At 36.8% G+C, this 13474-nt stretch overlaps 1 long non-coding RNA gene across 2 annotated transcripts in view; it reads right to left on the bottom strand.

Moving 5' to 3' along the window:
* LOC147582513 (uncharacterized) overlaps positions 1-6090 on the bottom strand; it is a 60054-nt gene extending 53964 nt beyond the window's left edge. For both annotated transcript variants that reach the window (XR_015248739.1, XR_015248738.1), the window contains exon 1: positions 5980-6090. This is a non-coding gene — a long non-coding RNA (uncharacterized LOC147582513). The remainder of the gene's footprint in view (positions 1-5979) is intronic.
* Between the last annotated feature and the right edge of the window lie 7384 nt (positions 6091-13474).

Below are 13474 nucleotides of genomic sequence, written 5' to 3' on the forward strand. Positions count from 1 at the left end.
CTCAGTAAATTTCCCTCAGTGAAGACTGAATCTTAGTGTGATAATCCAATCAGCCTAGTGAGGCTGTGATGTCCTCCAAATATACAAAACATAGGATGAGATAATTGAATTTGGCCTCTGGAGTTCTAAGAAGACCACAGTCTGGGGATGCATGGTGTCCTCAAAGGATTAGGACAAGATTGCTACTCATATAATTCAAATAATTCCCATTTTTGAAGCCCCATCCAAACTTTTGCATTAGAATCCCAGAAACAGCACTCTTTGGGTAGTGAAACATACATTCCTCCCTCCTTTATCTGTTTTTAAAGTAGGTACAATACGGAACGGGTGATTGTGCCATTTTACATTATTTCTTTTACATCACAATGGGAGCTTCCTAACTAAATTTTGAGTTTTTGGCAAACATTGTGAAATAGCCAAGATATTAAACTCTCCTAGGTTAAGAGTTGGACTGACCTCCCCCGCAACCATAGTGGGGCTTTTGAGGAGCTATAATTGGGGTTCATGAGATGCCATCAGAAAATCCCTGTTAACATTTCGTTCATTGCAGAAGTCTTTTGGGGGGAACAAATAGGAATATTTTAGAGTTGTAAAATGAACGTTAGAAACTAAACTTTCATTTTCTTTGATTACATGATAGAAAGGGTTAAAATTTTCTATGTAGATCACTGAAGTTTTATTATATAAGATGACCTTAGGAACTGTCATCTCCCTTGAATTTATACAAAGAATTCAAAGTAAAGGTTTTCTAGGTTACACTTCTTTTTTCAACCCTTTGTCCTGTCAGCTCAGTCCTTGATATCTTCATCTGCCGACATGCCCAGATGTGCAGTGAATGTTGATTTGAGCTGGCCCCTCAACCCCTCCCTGCTGGTGTCATTAAAACCAGGGAGGCAGCGGCTCCCCTGGCATCTTTGGCACGGCTTGGCTTTACACTGCGGACTAAATTATTGATGAAGAGCACTTCTGTCGCAGTGTGTTTTACCCACCTTTAAATGAAACAGTGAGGATTGAGCTGTCACTGCCTCCTCACTCCCTGCAACTTCTACATGACATTTATGATGTGGTTCAGATTGCACCGAAGCAATTAATTTCCAGTGGAGTCTGCACTAAGAATGAAGATCCCTGACAATTACCGAGGGCTGGTTTCTCAATGAGCATACGACACACTCATCAATACTGTACACAAAAGGAAAACATCAAAATTTATGTAAAAGGGTCTCTGGGATTTGTGAACCTTTCCTCCTCCTCAAATGGAGTTCTGGATTCCAGGACTTTGTTTTCATATTGTGCATTTGGTCCGTCTCTGTATTTCTCTGAAAGGATGGGTGGACTTACCTTATCTGCACATATTTTACAGATGCCTGCCAACATTTTTCTACAGTTTTGTTGGCCACATTATATATTTATTCTAGATGAAGCTTTTGTCTGCTTGATTTTGCCAGTAAAATATTATTCGATATTTGCATTCAGTTCCTCAAATGATTCTGTTACAGTGATATATTTTTCAATTCATCCAGTGAATGAAATAAGCAGCATATGTATGCGTATATGTGTGCCTCTGCACCTGTATATGTATACTTAAATATGTATATGCATATGTGTGTTGTGTGTGTATATATGTATTTATATGCATATTTTTCATAGAATACAAAAAATATTTCAGGTATATAAAATCTAATATTTGATCAGTTATCATAAAACATTTTTTTACCTTTTTCTTTTTAAAAACCATAAAAAACTTAATTCAGATTAGCTTGGGGAAAAGACAGTCTTCATTATATAATATTTAAAAGACATGCAGTTTTAGTATTTTTGAGAATATGTGTTAACATCAACCTAGGCTATTCATATCATTTAAAAATTCTTAAAATGATCATGTATACATATAAAGATATTTGTAATTAGCCTATCCTTCTCAAGGCGTGGATAGAAATTATTTTCTTAAATGTGTATTTCTCCTGGATTCCTGTTTGCAATATTAATTTTTGTAGTCAACTTTTTCCTCATAGGTAGACTTCTGTTTTGTCTAAACTGCCTGATACTCAGCAAGAGAGTATTGTAAATTAATGAGTTTTTAATTTTTGATTTAGTTCTCATTTAAATACTAGTGCTTTAGAGCCTGTGGTTAACATGTTAACAGGCAAAATAGAGTCATTCTGTGCAAAGGTGCTTCTGGGACGCAGCTGCATCCATCTTTATTGCAAAGGAACCATTTAGCGAGGTATTAAGGAGTGGGGATTTCCGGTGGTAAATTCAGATGAGATCCAGGAAGTAGTTTGTGCACTAGGAGATTGCAGTTTGACAGGATATATATTGTATCCATCAGATAATTGAGGACTCCCAGAAGCAACATCACAACCTTGGTGAAAATCAAAAGGCATTTTATGTGCCATTATTCACCTTCATGTACTCTCTGTCGTCAGTCCATACCCACTTTCAATATTTGTCTGGTGAGGTGGACCAAAGAATGGGAGAGTACTTATTGTATTTGTCTTACCCAAATTTGATGTTTTCTAGCCTTGTTGAAATCAAGATAAATATTAAATGAAGGATTTCTCCTTAGTATTCAGAACTTGAAGAATTTTGGAATTCTTTAAGATAGCTTATTGTACTAAGTCACCCTTTCTGTACTTCAAGAGGTGATTGTTCAACAGGATAAGTTTCAGGAAAGAAACCCCATCTTAGTATTACCTCATCTTGCCTCAAATACTGTGTACATTCTGTACATATGTACACTGAAGAAAAAAATAGTCTATTTTGGCCTATCATTTGGTCTAAAGTGATACAGTCCCCCGACCTCCCCCCCCAAAAAAAAAGAAAGAAAAAGAAAAAGAAAAGAAAAGAAAAGAAAAGAAAAGAAAAGAAAAGAAAGAAGGAAGAAAGAAATCTCTCATCGCTTTTGATCATGATGTTTTGGGCACACTTGTGCATGCACTCATACACATACATACACAAATAAGTTGATAATGGCAATGCTATTTGGAAGTATTTTTTAAGTAAACCATGCCCTTTTTCACCTAAGAGACATATGAGAAGACTTTGGGATATCAGAAAAGAAAATTCTAATTATGATCTATCTAAAAAATATTAATGATGATCCATTTTTGAGTACTTACTCTACTTCCCAGGCACCCTGCAACGATGTGATCTCCTTGACTCCTCACAACAGATTTTTGAGGCACTCTTATCTTTCTCATTTGATAGGTGAGGACAGAGTGTGTGCATGATTTGTTTAAGGCCAAAGAGCCAATTGGTAGCAAAGTCAAGATTCTATCTTAGGTCTTCCTTACATCAAAGTCCAACTACTTTTTTTTAATGTTTATTTATTTTTGAGAGAGAGAGAGAGAAAGAGAGAGAGGGTGGGGGAGGGACAGAAAGAGGGGGAGACAGAGGATCTGAAGCAGGCTCTGTGCTAACAGCAGAGAGCCTGATGTGGAGCTTGAACTCACCAACTGTGATCATGACCTGAGCCATTGTCAGACACTTAACCGACTGAGCCACCCAGGTGTCCCAAAGTCCAACTCTTATTGGTCTACTATATTAGATTTTTTGGTGGGTATACTTCCCTCTGTTTTGTATGATTCCTCATTTCTAAAACTATTTTTACTTGTGCAGAAAAAAAGTGGTGAGCTAATTCAGTCACTGGTTCTATTTTTTGTCTTTTTAGTTGGAATCTGGAATCTGGGGCACATTCTTTGCCTTTTTCATGTAATACAGATAGTGGTGACATTTGCCTACTACTAATGGATAGATGAAAACATGATCAACTGACACTTGTAAAACTTACAGTTTATGCTTCAGAGTGTTTGTTAGAGGTTTTTTTTTTAATGTGAAGAAAATAGTAGACTTAGGTTATGCGATTAGTTATATAAAACGTTTATACTGAAAGCCCACCATTATTTAATATTCAGCTAATTTAAAAATCATTATTTGACTGTACATCCTCAAGTCATAGACCTATGAGACTTTCCTCTTCATTTAATAATTCCTGCCACCCACATTGTATATCTTTGGCTCACTTATTCTGGGTCTTTGAGTCAGATAGCTGAGATTTTTCTAAAATAATGTTCCTGGGGTCTTCCAAAATCACCAGTAAATCACTTTCAGACTGTTGTGTTTCTTTTGGCCTATAGCTATTGAGTTGTGAATGGAATGCTTTCTCACTGAATTGAAGTTGTTAATATGAAGAATAAGCAAATGCATTTACATGTTCTAGGTTGAATACCTGGCTGAATATTTTCAGAAATGGTGTATTATCTGGAAAAACAAAACTTTCTTAGATAAAGTAGTACATAGTAGAAAGAGATGGAATAGGAGTTTAAAGACCCGAGTTCACATTAAAGATACTCTACTTAACCTCTATAGTCCTGAGCAAGTCACTTAACATATGAAATTGTTTTACCATCTATAAAATGAGGATAATTTCACCTGATATTACCACTTCTCAGGTTATTAGAGTTTTAATAGCTAAGATATGGAAACAACTTAAATATCAATTAATGAATGGATAAAAGATTGTGATATATATGTGTGTGTGTGTATATATATATATATATATCTATATGTATATATATGTGTATATATATATTATATACACATAGGTGTATATATATACATATATATGTATATGAATATATATATATATATATATATATATATATATATATTCAATGGAATATTATTCAGCCATGAAAATAAGTGAAATCTTGCTATTTGTGCCAACATGGCATTATGCTAAAAGAAATAAGTCAGAAAGAGAAAGAAAAGCACTGTATGATTTATCTTATATGTGGAACCAAAAAACCCCCAAACAAACCAAAAACCAAAACCAAACAGAACAAAAGACCCACTAAGCTCTTAAACACAGAGAACAGATTGGAGTAGGAGAACAGAGGTGGGGGATGAGGGTGGAGAAATGGGTGAAGGGAATCTAAAGAGAAAAAAAAAGTGAATATTTTACATTAAATTAGAGACGTTGAATTGGAATTGAAACTTATGGAGTTCAGAAAACCTTTTATGAGCTAATTTCCAACAATAATAAGAAACTAAACATCTAGGTTAAAATGTCCTTTTTCTACATTTAAGAATAAAAATAAAAGTAAATTAACCCGTATAAGTGCAGCTATAATTAAAGGAAAGAAAGTAATAGAAAGATAAGGAAAGATGTCAGATCATCTTAGTTCTAGTGTATATAGTGCTTTCACTGTGTGTTTCATCAGTTTGAAATGATTTAACCTCATTTATCTGTAATTCCTTTAGGGGAAAAAAAAGAGATGATGTATGTGGAAAACATTTTCAATGGTAAGCTTCTAGACAAATATAAAGGCACCATTGCTAGAACTTTTCATATGTGTTCCACATGATAGATCCATCTAAAATATCAAACTCAAAGAAGGAGGATTGTGTTCCGCGTCATAACAAAAAATTCAAATTACCTTGACTCGGGCAAGATTGAATTTGTAAAAAAGAAGGGCAGAGGTTGCAGTCTAGGGTGGACACAGTGTTTCTATTCTGTCTTCAGGGATTCCATATCTGCCTTTTCTGCTCTGCCATCCTACCTCATGGCTTCAATCCTCAGTATCACCTTAGAGCCCCAAATTGACTATTAGAGGTCTAGTAATTGCACCTGTATTCTCGGCTAGGCTTTGGAAGATGAGGGGGGCAGGACCAAAAGGACGAAAAAGGGCTAGGGGAAGGCCAAATACAGCTCTTCATAAAGAATTTTCCTAGAGCACCACCCCATGATTGCTACCTTTAATTCATCGTGAGGCTGGGGAATGTTTTCTTCTAGCTGGGTAGATTCCTGGAGTCCTCTTGGTGAATGAGAAGGAGATCATGGATATTGTAGGCAACCAGTGACCCATGCTATGTGACTATATGTGATTTGGATTATCTCCATGGTAGAATATGTTTGACATAATGATGGTGATTTTTAAAAAAAATTCTCTATAATTTTAGTCTATTGAAATACCTTACCTCAAACATTTCCAACCTGGATATTTTTCAGCATAAATTCAGTAATGATAATTATAAAAATTAGCATTTGTAGGGGTACTTGAATGGCTCAGTTGGTTGTGTCCCACTCTTGATCTCAGCTCAGGTCATGATCTCATGGTCCCTGCACTGACAGCACAGAACATGCTTGGAATTCTCTCTCTCCTTCTCTCTCTCTGCCCCTCCCTCACTCATGCTCACATTCTCTCTCTCTCTCTCTCTCTCTCTCTCTCTCTCTCTCTCTCTCTCAAAATAAATAAATAAACATAAAAAACTACCAGTTTGTAATTTTACTAAGGATACTTTGTCTAGAAAAATTAGATTTTTATTATGCTATCTTGGTGGTATTACAGTCATATCTGAATTAGGGTAACAAACATGCATTATGAAATAAGAATCACTTCCTCTTCAGTTCTCCAGAAAATGATGTAATTTTTTAAGAACCAATTGTAGCATGGGATATTTGGGTAGTTCCAAGATATTCCAGCATTTGAGGAGACATATGGTTTTTAGTAACCTTACCTGAGCTTATTTTCTCAAAAATGATTTCAGAAACCTTTAGAAACCCCACTAAGTAAAATGAATCAATACAGGTAAATGAGCTAGTATACATAAAACACTTAGAACAGTGCTTAGCATAAAAGTAACTTCTCTGGGGGTGCCTGGGTGGCTCAGTCAGTTAAGCATGCAACTTTTGGTTTTGGCTCAGATCCTGATCTCATGGTTCGTGAGTTCACTATCAGTGCAGAGCCTGCTTGGGATTCTGTCTCTCTTCCCCCCGCCCCTGCCCCTACCCTGCTTGTGCTCTCTTTCTCTCAAAATAAATAAACTATAAAAAAGTAACTTCTCCATAACAGTAGCTTTATATTGCATTATTTTTAGTGTTAAAATGGCGTTCATTAATAAATATATCAAGGCTTTTTGAAGAGAGAGTTAAAAAAAGATGGAGGGAAGTGCTTTCTCTTTCTAGGCCTCACAGGACAGAAACATATTGACCAATGTATACCCTATGTGATAATGAAGTTTCTAAAAGGAACATTCAGTCCATTTCCCTTTGTCCCATTTTCCAAATTAAAAACAATTCAATATGCTTACTACATAGCAATATAATTATGTGAGTTTTAGAGTGCAATTCTTGTAGCATGCATAATGGGCATTGCCATGTTTTCTGCTTGCCCAACACGAGAAGTTCTGTCTTTAATGGGCTGAATTACTTACTCTTTTGTGTGAGTCTTGTCAGGCACAATCATACTTCCCAGTAAAGACACTGTAGGTCCAATGTCTCTCCATTCTCAGTGAGTGAAGGTGTAGACACATATCTGAAGTGCCATTGATTGGATGTTCTAGCCTGAGATTTTGAATCTAGATGATGATATAAAGATGCTGAGTTTTTTGGGGGACTGACGATGGTGCTGGAGTAGAGTGAAGTCAAGTCTATACCACCCCTGTGCTGTGTCATTGGTGGTGTTCTCTGCTACCTATCCACCCACCTCCTATGGTTCCTATATATTTTCTCAGCTAATTCTCCAGTTGGTCCATCAATTACAGAAGACCCTACTGATCCTCCCAAGAATTTATTTTCTGTTTATATTAGCCAAATCTGGCTTCACTTACTTGCAACCGAGAACCTTGATTAGTTCAATATACACCAAAAGACTGAGAAAAAGAAATGCTAAAACATATATGAAACATGCGAAATGAGAGCTCCTTTTTGAGTAGACATAATTAAGTGAAATGGGGAAACATTAGAAGTAATAACACTGCATTAGTTTTTCTTTTGTTTTTCTGATTACATTCTTAGAAAATATGAATGGCACCCATAGCTTGGAAGTCCCTTGTCACTGAATTGCCTGGTATATTTATTAAAAGTGTCATTTTTCTCCAGTGAACTCAAGCAAACTCAAAAGGCCTATACCTATTTGTTTTATAAGTATTAGTGGTAAAATTGCCAAATAAACATCTCTCAATTTACTGATAATTTGGCTAATGTTCATGGTATAGTTGTCTCTTTTCCCATGAGAAAGTGAAATGAGCTTTGGATCTGAATGTTGAACCTTCTATTAATGACAAATTTTTCTGGTCAGAATGGAGGCAAGTATTTCTTTTGTGATCCTGACTGATTTTTCCCTTGTGCTGCCTTTCCACAGGACAGCCAGGAGAGATTGCTATAGAACTAATTAATGTCTGATAGACAGATTGAACCAAATACCAGAGGAATTCAGAGAATTGTTTATTAGCTCTTATAAAACATAACCAAAGTCTAGAAACATGTAGATAGCATTATTGTGTGTAGATAGCAAATATGTGAGGTAATTTTCTTGCTTATTTGAGCCAAATTAGTCTATTTAAGAGAATTAATGTTACACTCTTTTCCAGGCTATCTCAATTACTTGATGTGTTGGTAGGTGCAGAGGTATGTGTGAAATATTTCCTGGGAAGGAAGCACTGTGCTTTCATAGACCTCTATTGTCTCTGAGTAAGCTACCACAGGGGAGAAATAAGGGTCATGTGTCATATATGCATAGCCAAAGTATAGAAGATTTATGACTTAGTGAATATGTAGATATAGTAGTGTTCTTGACCAATCTGGCAAGCTGTCCTTGAGTATGTCTGAGGTTTCGCATTAAAAAAAAACTACTTCAGAGAGAGAAAGAGACAAACAATTATATACCTGCTGTCTCTGAACAACGGGGTAGCATTCTCTGAATTCACAAACATAATGACTGCTCATCCTATTCTCTTGGGAGAGTGAGGTGGGAATTTCCATATTTTGTTTTCGAGGCACTTTCAAAGCCATTTACTGCTATAATTCATATACCATTGGATTAAGAGACGTATGTCTCTAATATCAGTAAGAGCCTATATGGTGGATTGCTGATTTAAGGAAAAGAAAAAATAGAGTAAAATAAAAAAAAAAAAAAGAACTTAGGGTCTCATTTGTAATGAGTCTGTGTACTTCAAAGTGCAGAATGATAGGACAGAGCATCTATTTGCTGCATCCTTTACTGGGGACATAAATAATATATCTTACACTGATTGGCTGACTGGCTTGTGCTTATTATAATTCAAGTTTCTTTATGGCTTTATGCTGTTCTCAGGTCTCCCTGATTAGGAACAAGCTAGGGATGTTTTAGGATTTTCCATAAAGGTGCTTGATCCTGAAGAGCTAATAATTGATGCTAGAGGAATATTTTGCTAAGGAAGGAAAATGTGGAATGTTCTGGCAAGATATCCTTTTTTTATTACAGAAGTTGACCACATTTTGCCACCAGTACCTACTGTGTAGTAACTTTATTTCCTCACACTAGCATACTGCTCAGTACAGTGCCTGTGGTATGATGTGACTATAGCCTCTCACTCAGGCCATTATCTAACCTTCAGTCCGAACGGTAAATCTTCTGAAGTATGCATTGACTTCCACAGTGCTCTGCATTATCCTTAAATTGCTATTCTTGGAGACTGTCCATTTTCCAAACTCTAAGAATTCTTGGCAGCATAGGCAACGAAACTGAAAACTATTGGAGTCATTCCTGGCTCTCCCTCATCGCCCTCACATCCAGTCATTTTGCTTTATCCTTTTCATTTCACCTTCCGAGGCCTCACACATCCTACTGAGGGTTTCCATTCAGACATTGTTTCCATTTCTGTTCCCATTACTTGTCTGGATTACCACAACAGGCTCTTAATTGAATTCTCCTTACCTTTTTCTGTTGACTCTAAATCATATCACCACTAGATTGAGCTTCTTAAAACATAGATTTGCATCTATTGACTCATTGATGAAAACCCCATTTATTTCAGCCCCAGATGTTCCAGGCTTTTCTCCAACTCTCCCCCTCATGCCACTACTTTTGAGCCTAATTGGGATACTTGATTTTCTCTGAATAGTTTCTGTAATCTTCCACCTCTGTGTCTTCATCCATGTCGCTGCCTGACACTAGAGCATTCTTTCTCTTCATGGTTCTTCTTAAAAGTCTTATAAAGATGCCAGTTCCATGTAAATTGTAGTCTCTTTCATGAGGACTTCCTGATGACCATATCTGAAGACCATCTTTGCTTCCTTGGAATCCCTATCAATTTGTTACTGACAGTTCCGTGCCGTCTATCCCGCGTCAGAGGAATTTGTGTACTTGCTACCTTCCTTCCTCTATTGTGAGTTCTTTAAAGTCAAGGACTCCTTGTTCTTGTCTTTGTCTCCTCTTCATTTTCTAACTTGATGCATTTCATATCATAGGAGCTCAGATAGTCATTAAATAGAATTCTTGATGATGTGGGGAAAAATAACATTCTTTTTAAGTCATTTGACCTAATAGTAACATAACACTCTATGAGTACTTTGTTTATTTTATGAGACTAGATTTTCCATAGGTCCCATCAGGCAGAAGTATATGAAATGAAACAAAAAATATTGAGTAAAGATACTGTTGTGGATTCAGTTTATATTACTTTGCATATACCTAATTGTACCCTTAGATGATCTCTATTTGTGACTCACAAACCAGAATATAACATGGTCTTTAAAATCATTTCGATCATTTTGATAGCAGAGACTTTGGTATGGAACTGTGTGAATTAAAAATGTTTTCTCACACATCACACACATTTTCCTCCTGTCTCTTGGAGGAAGAGTTGTTCCTGTGTCTTTCCACGATTAATGCCACCATCTGTGCATTTTTTTTAAACCTCATTCTTTTCTGTCTGTTCTGAGACGTACACCATAAACTCTTTCTTCTCTCACAAGTCTTTAAATTCTTCCCGTTTCCACTAACTGCTTCCTTTCAGCCAAAAAATGTGCCTGTATTCACTTACTTCAACCACAGTTTTTCCTAGCTACTATAATACTTTCTTTTTTCCCGGAACCACCAAACTCCCTGCAAACAAAGTCTACCCTGAGTTCTTCCATTTCTCTGCTCTGTATCTATTCACTGTGTTGGGTTCTACATTATCTCCCCATTGGTAATGCTTTTGGAAAGATATCTCACTTTTTATATCTAGGCTTCTCTTTTCAGTTACAACTCAAATATTTGGTGTTATTTTGAGAAAACCAGCCGCATCTTTCTTGAAAACTCTTTTCCCTTCCAGAATACTACTTTCTCATGATCTTTTCCCTGCCTTTTTTACAAACAAATATTTATGCAGCCCTAACTAAGTACATTGTGTTAGACACAATGAGGATACAAAGGCATAGCCTATCATTGTCTTAAGATTTAGTCACAGAGGGGCGCCTGGGTGGCACAGTCGGTTGAGCGTCCGACTTCAGCCAGGTCACGATCTCGCAGTCCGTGAGTTCGAGCCCCGCGTCGGGCTCTGGGCTAATGGCTCAGAGCCTGGAGCCTGTTTCTGATTCTGTGTCTCCCTCTCTCTCTGCCCCTCACCTGTTCATGCTCTGTCTCTCTCTGTCCCAAAAATAAATAAACGTTGAAAAAAAAATTAAAAAAAAAAAAGAAAAAGATTTAGTCACAGACAAGATATATATGGTGCATAAAAAGTTATATAATATAACTTTACAGTTCAGAATAATTCTTGTTTCAAGTGGATGTAATGTTTTGGCTGTGATGTAAATTTCTTAATATGCCTTTATTTGGAGACTGCTACCTCAAAATTGTGCTTAATACAATGAGTTGAATTTTTTTTAATGTCGCCCTTATCGTAGTGTTCTTATAAATATTTTCAACATTTCTTTAGTAGCTCCATAAAATCAGACTCTTCAGCAATATCAGAACTCTCTATTCCTATGACATGTCTAGCCTGGAATGCTTACCATTTCCTAAATATTTCGCCCCTTGCCCTTTCACTGTATTATCATCATTGCTGTGGAAGTCATTCTTTTTTTTATTTTTTTTTATTTTTTTTTTCAACATTTATTTATTTTTGGGACAGAGAGAGACAGAGCATGAACGGGGGAGGGGCAGAGAGAGAGGGAGACACAGAATAGGAAACAGGCTCCAGGCTCTGAGCCATCAGCCCAGAGCCCGACGCGGGGCTCGAACTCACGGACCGCGAGATCGTGACCTGGCTGAAGTCGGACGCTTAACCGACTGCGCCACCCAGGCGCCCCTGGAAATCATTCTTTAACAGGGCCCCAATCATCCCTACTTCCTGGTATTCACACCCTTGTGTAATCTCATCACCTTCAGTGGGGTTGGATTTAGTGACTTGATTATAATGGGTAGAACATGGCATAAGTAATATGATGCCGGTTTTGAAATCAGGTTATAAAGCTTGACTTTCTGCCTTGGGTATACTTGCTTTCTGTCTTTGTCCCTGTGTCTCTGGATCTCTCACTCTGAGGAAGCCAGCTGCCTTGTCCTAAGGTATCTCTGTGGCCAGGCCAACATAGCAAGGGACTATGAGGCTAGCCAATAACCAGGTGAGTGATCTTGGAAGTGCAACCTCTCAGAGATACTGCAGCTCCAGCCAACAGCTTGATTGCAGTTTCACGAGATGCGTTAAGTCAGAGACAGTGAACTACACGGCACCCAGATTCCTAATCCACAGAAAATATGAGATCATAAATGCAAGTTTGTTGCTTTAAGCCATTAAATTCTGGGATAATTTGTTACATAGCAATATGATTGACACATCTTCTTAAAAAGACCTTCCATTCTTCTTTATCCAGTTCTAATACTACCTACTGACTACCTGCTGAAATGTTTTCTTCTTCATCTGTATGCCTATATTTAACTGATAGCTTTCATTGTTACTTAATATACCTTCTTCCTTATTTATATCGCCGAGAAGATAAATATCCTAATGGCAGCAACTGCCATTCCCACAACTCCTACAAAACTTAACATAGTTTCTTGATCATGGCAGGAGTTTAATGCATATCTGTTGAGTAAATAAAACAAGATTATGCTGGATTAATCATCAAAATAAGTGTATAGGGCAATAATTATCACAGGATGAAGGAAAATCAGTTCAAAATTTCTGGTAAAGATATTTTAAAAATTGGTAGGCAGAGAGTAGTGGCAGGGTCCTATTGGGTTTACGAAATTGCACAGAGACTGGAAAGCACAGAGGATGTTGTGAAACCAGTTAACAACTGGTTGTAGGCAACACAAGTTTGGATGAGCAGAGCTAAACAAAGGGGCCATACGAAGTTCTGCTGGATGTTTTGGTTTTAGATACAATGGCTTATACTTCTTATGATCTCCATAAGTACTTCCCATGGTCTCCAGGCAGCTATAATTGGGAAGTTGTATCCCAACAGCACCTAACATAGCACACAGTATGTGTTTACTAAATATTTTATTTGACTTGAAAATTTAAGCTGAGGAATGATTTTGCAGGTCCTAACTGGTAAGCTTTGAACTTCATAAGCAATTGGAAAGTCCTGAAGGCATTTGAGCAAGAATATAGCAATGTTTGAATGATTTAGTTAGATTATTCAGATGACAATATATATAACTAGATAAAAGGATTCTGATGAGTGAGAATAATTAAGAAGCAACTAGTTGAGTCATGAGCTTATAAA

The sequence above is a fragment of the Puma concolor genome, chromosome A3 (assembly GCF_028749965.1).
Source record: "Puma concolor isolate L17-30 chromosome A3, mPumCon1.1.hap2, whole genome shotgun sequence".
In the NCBI taxonomy this organism is placed as follows: domain Eukaryota; kingdom Metazoa; phylum Chordata; class Mammalia; order Carnivora; family Felidae; genus Puma; species Puma concolor.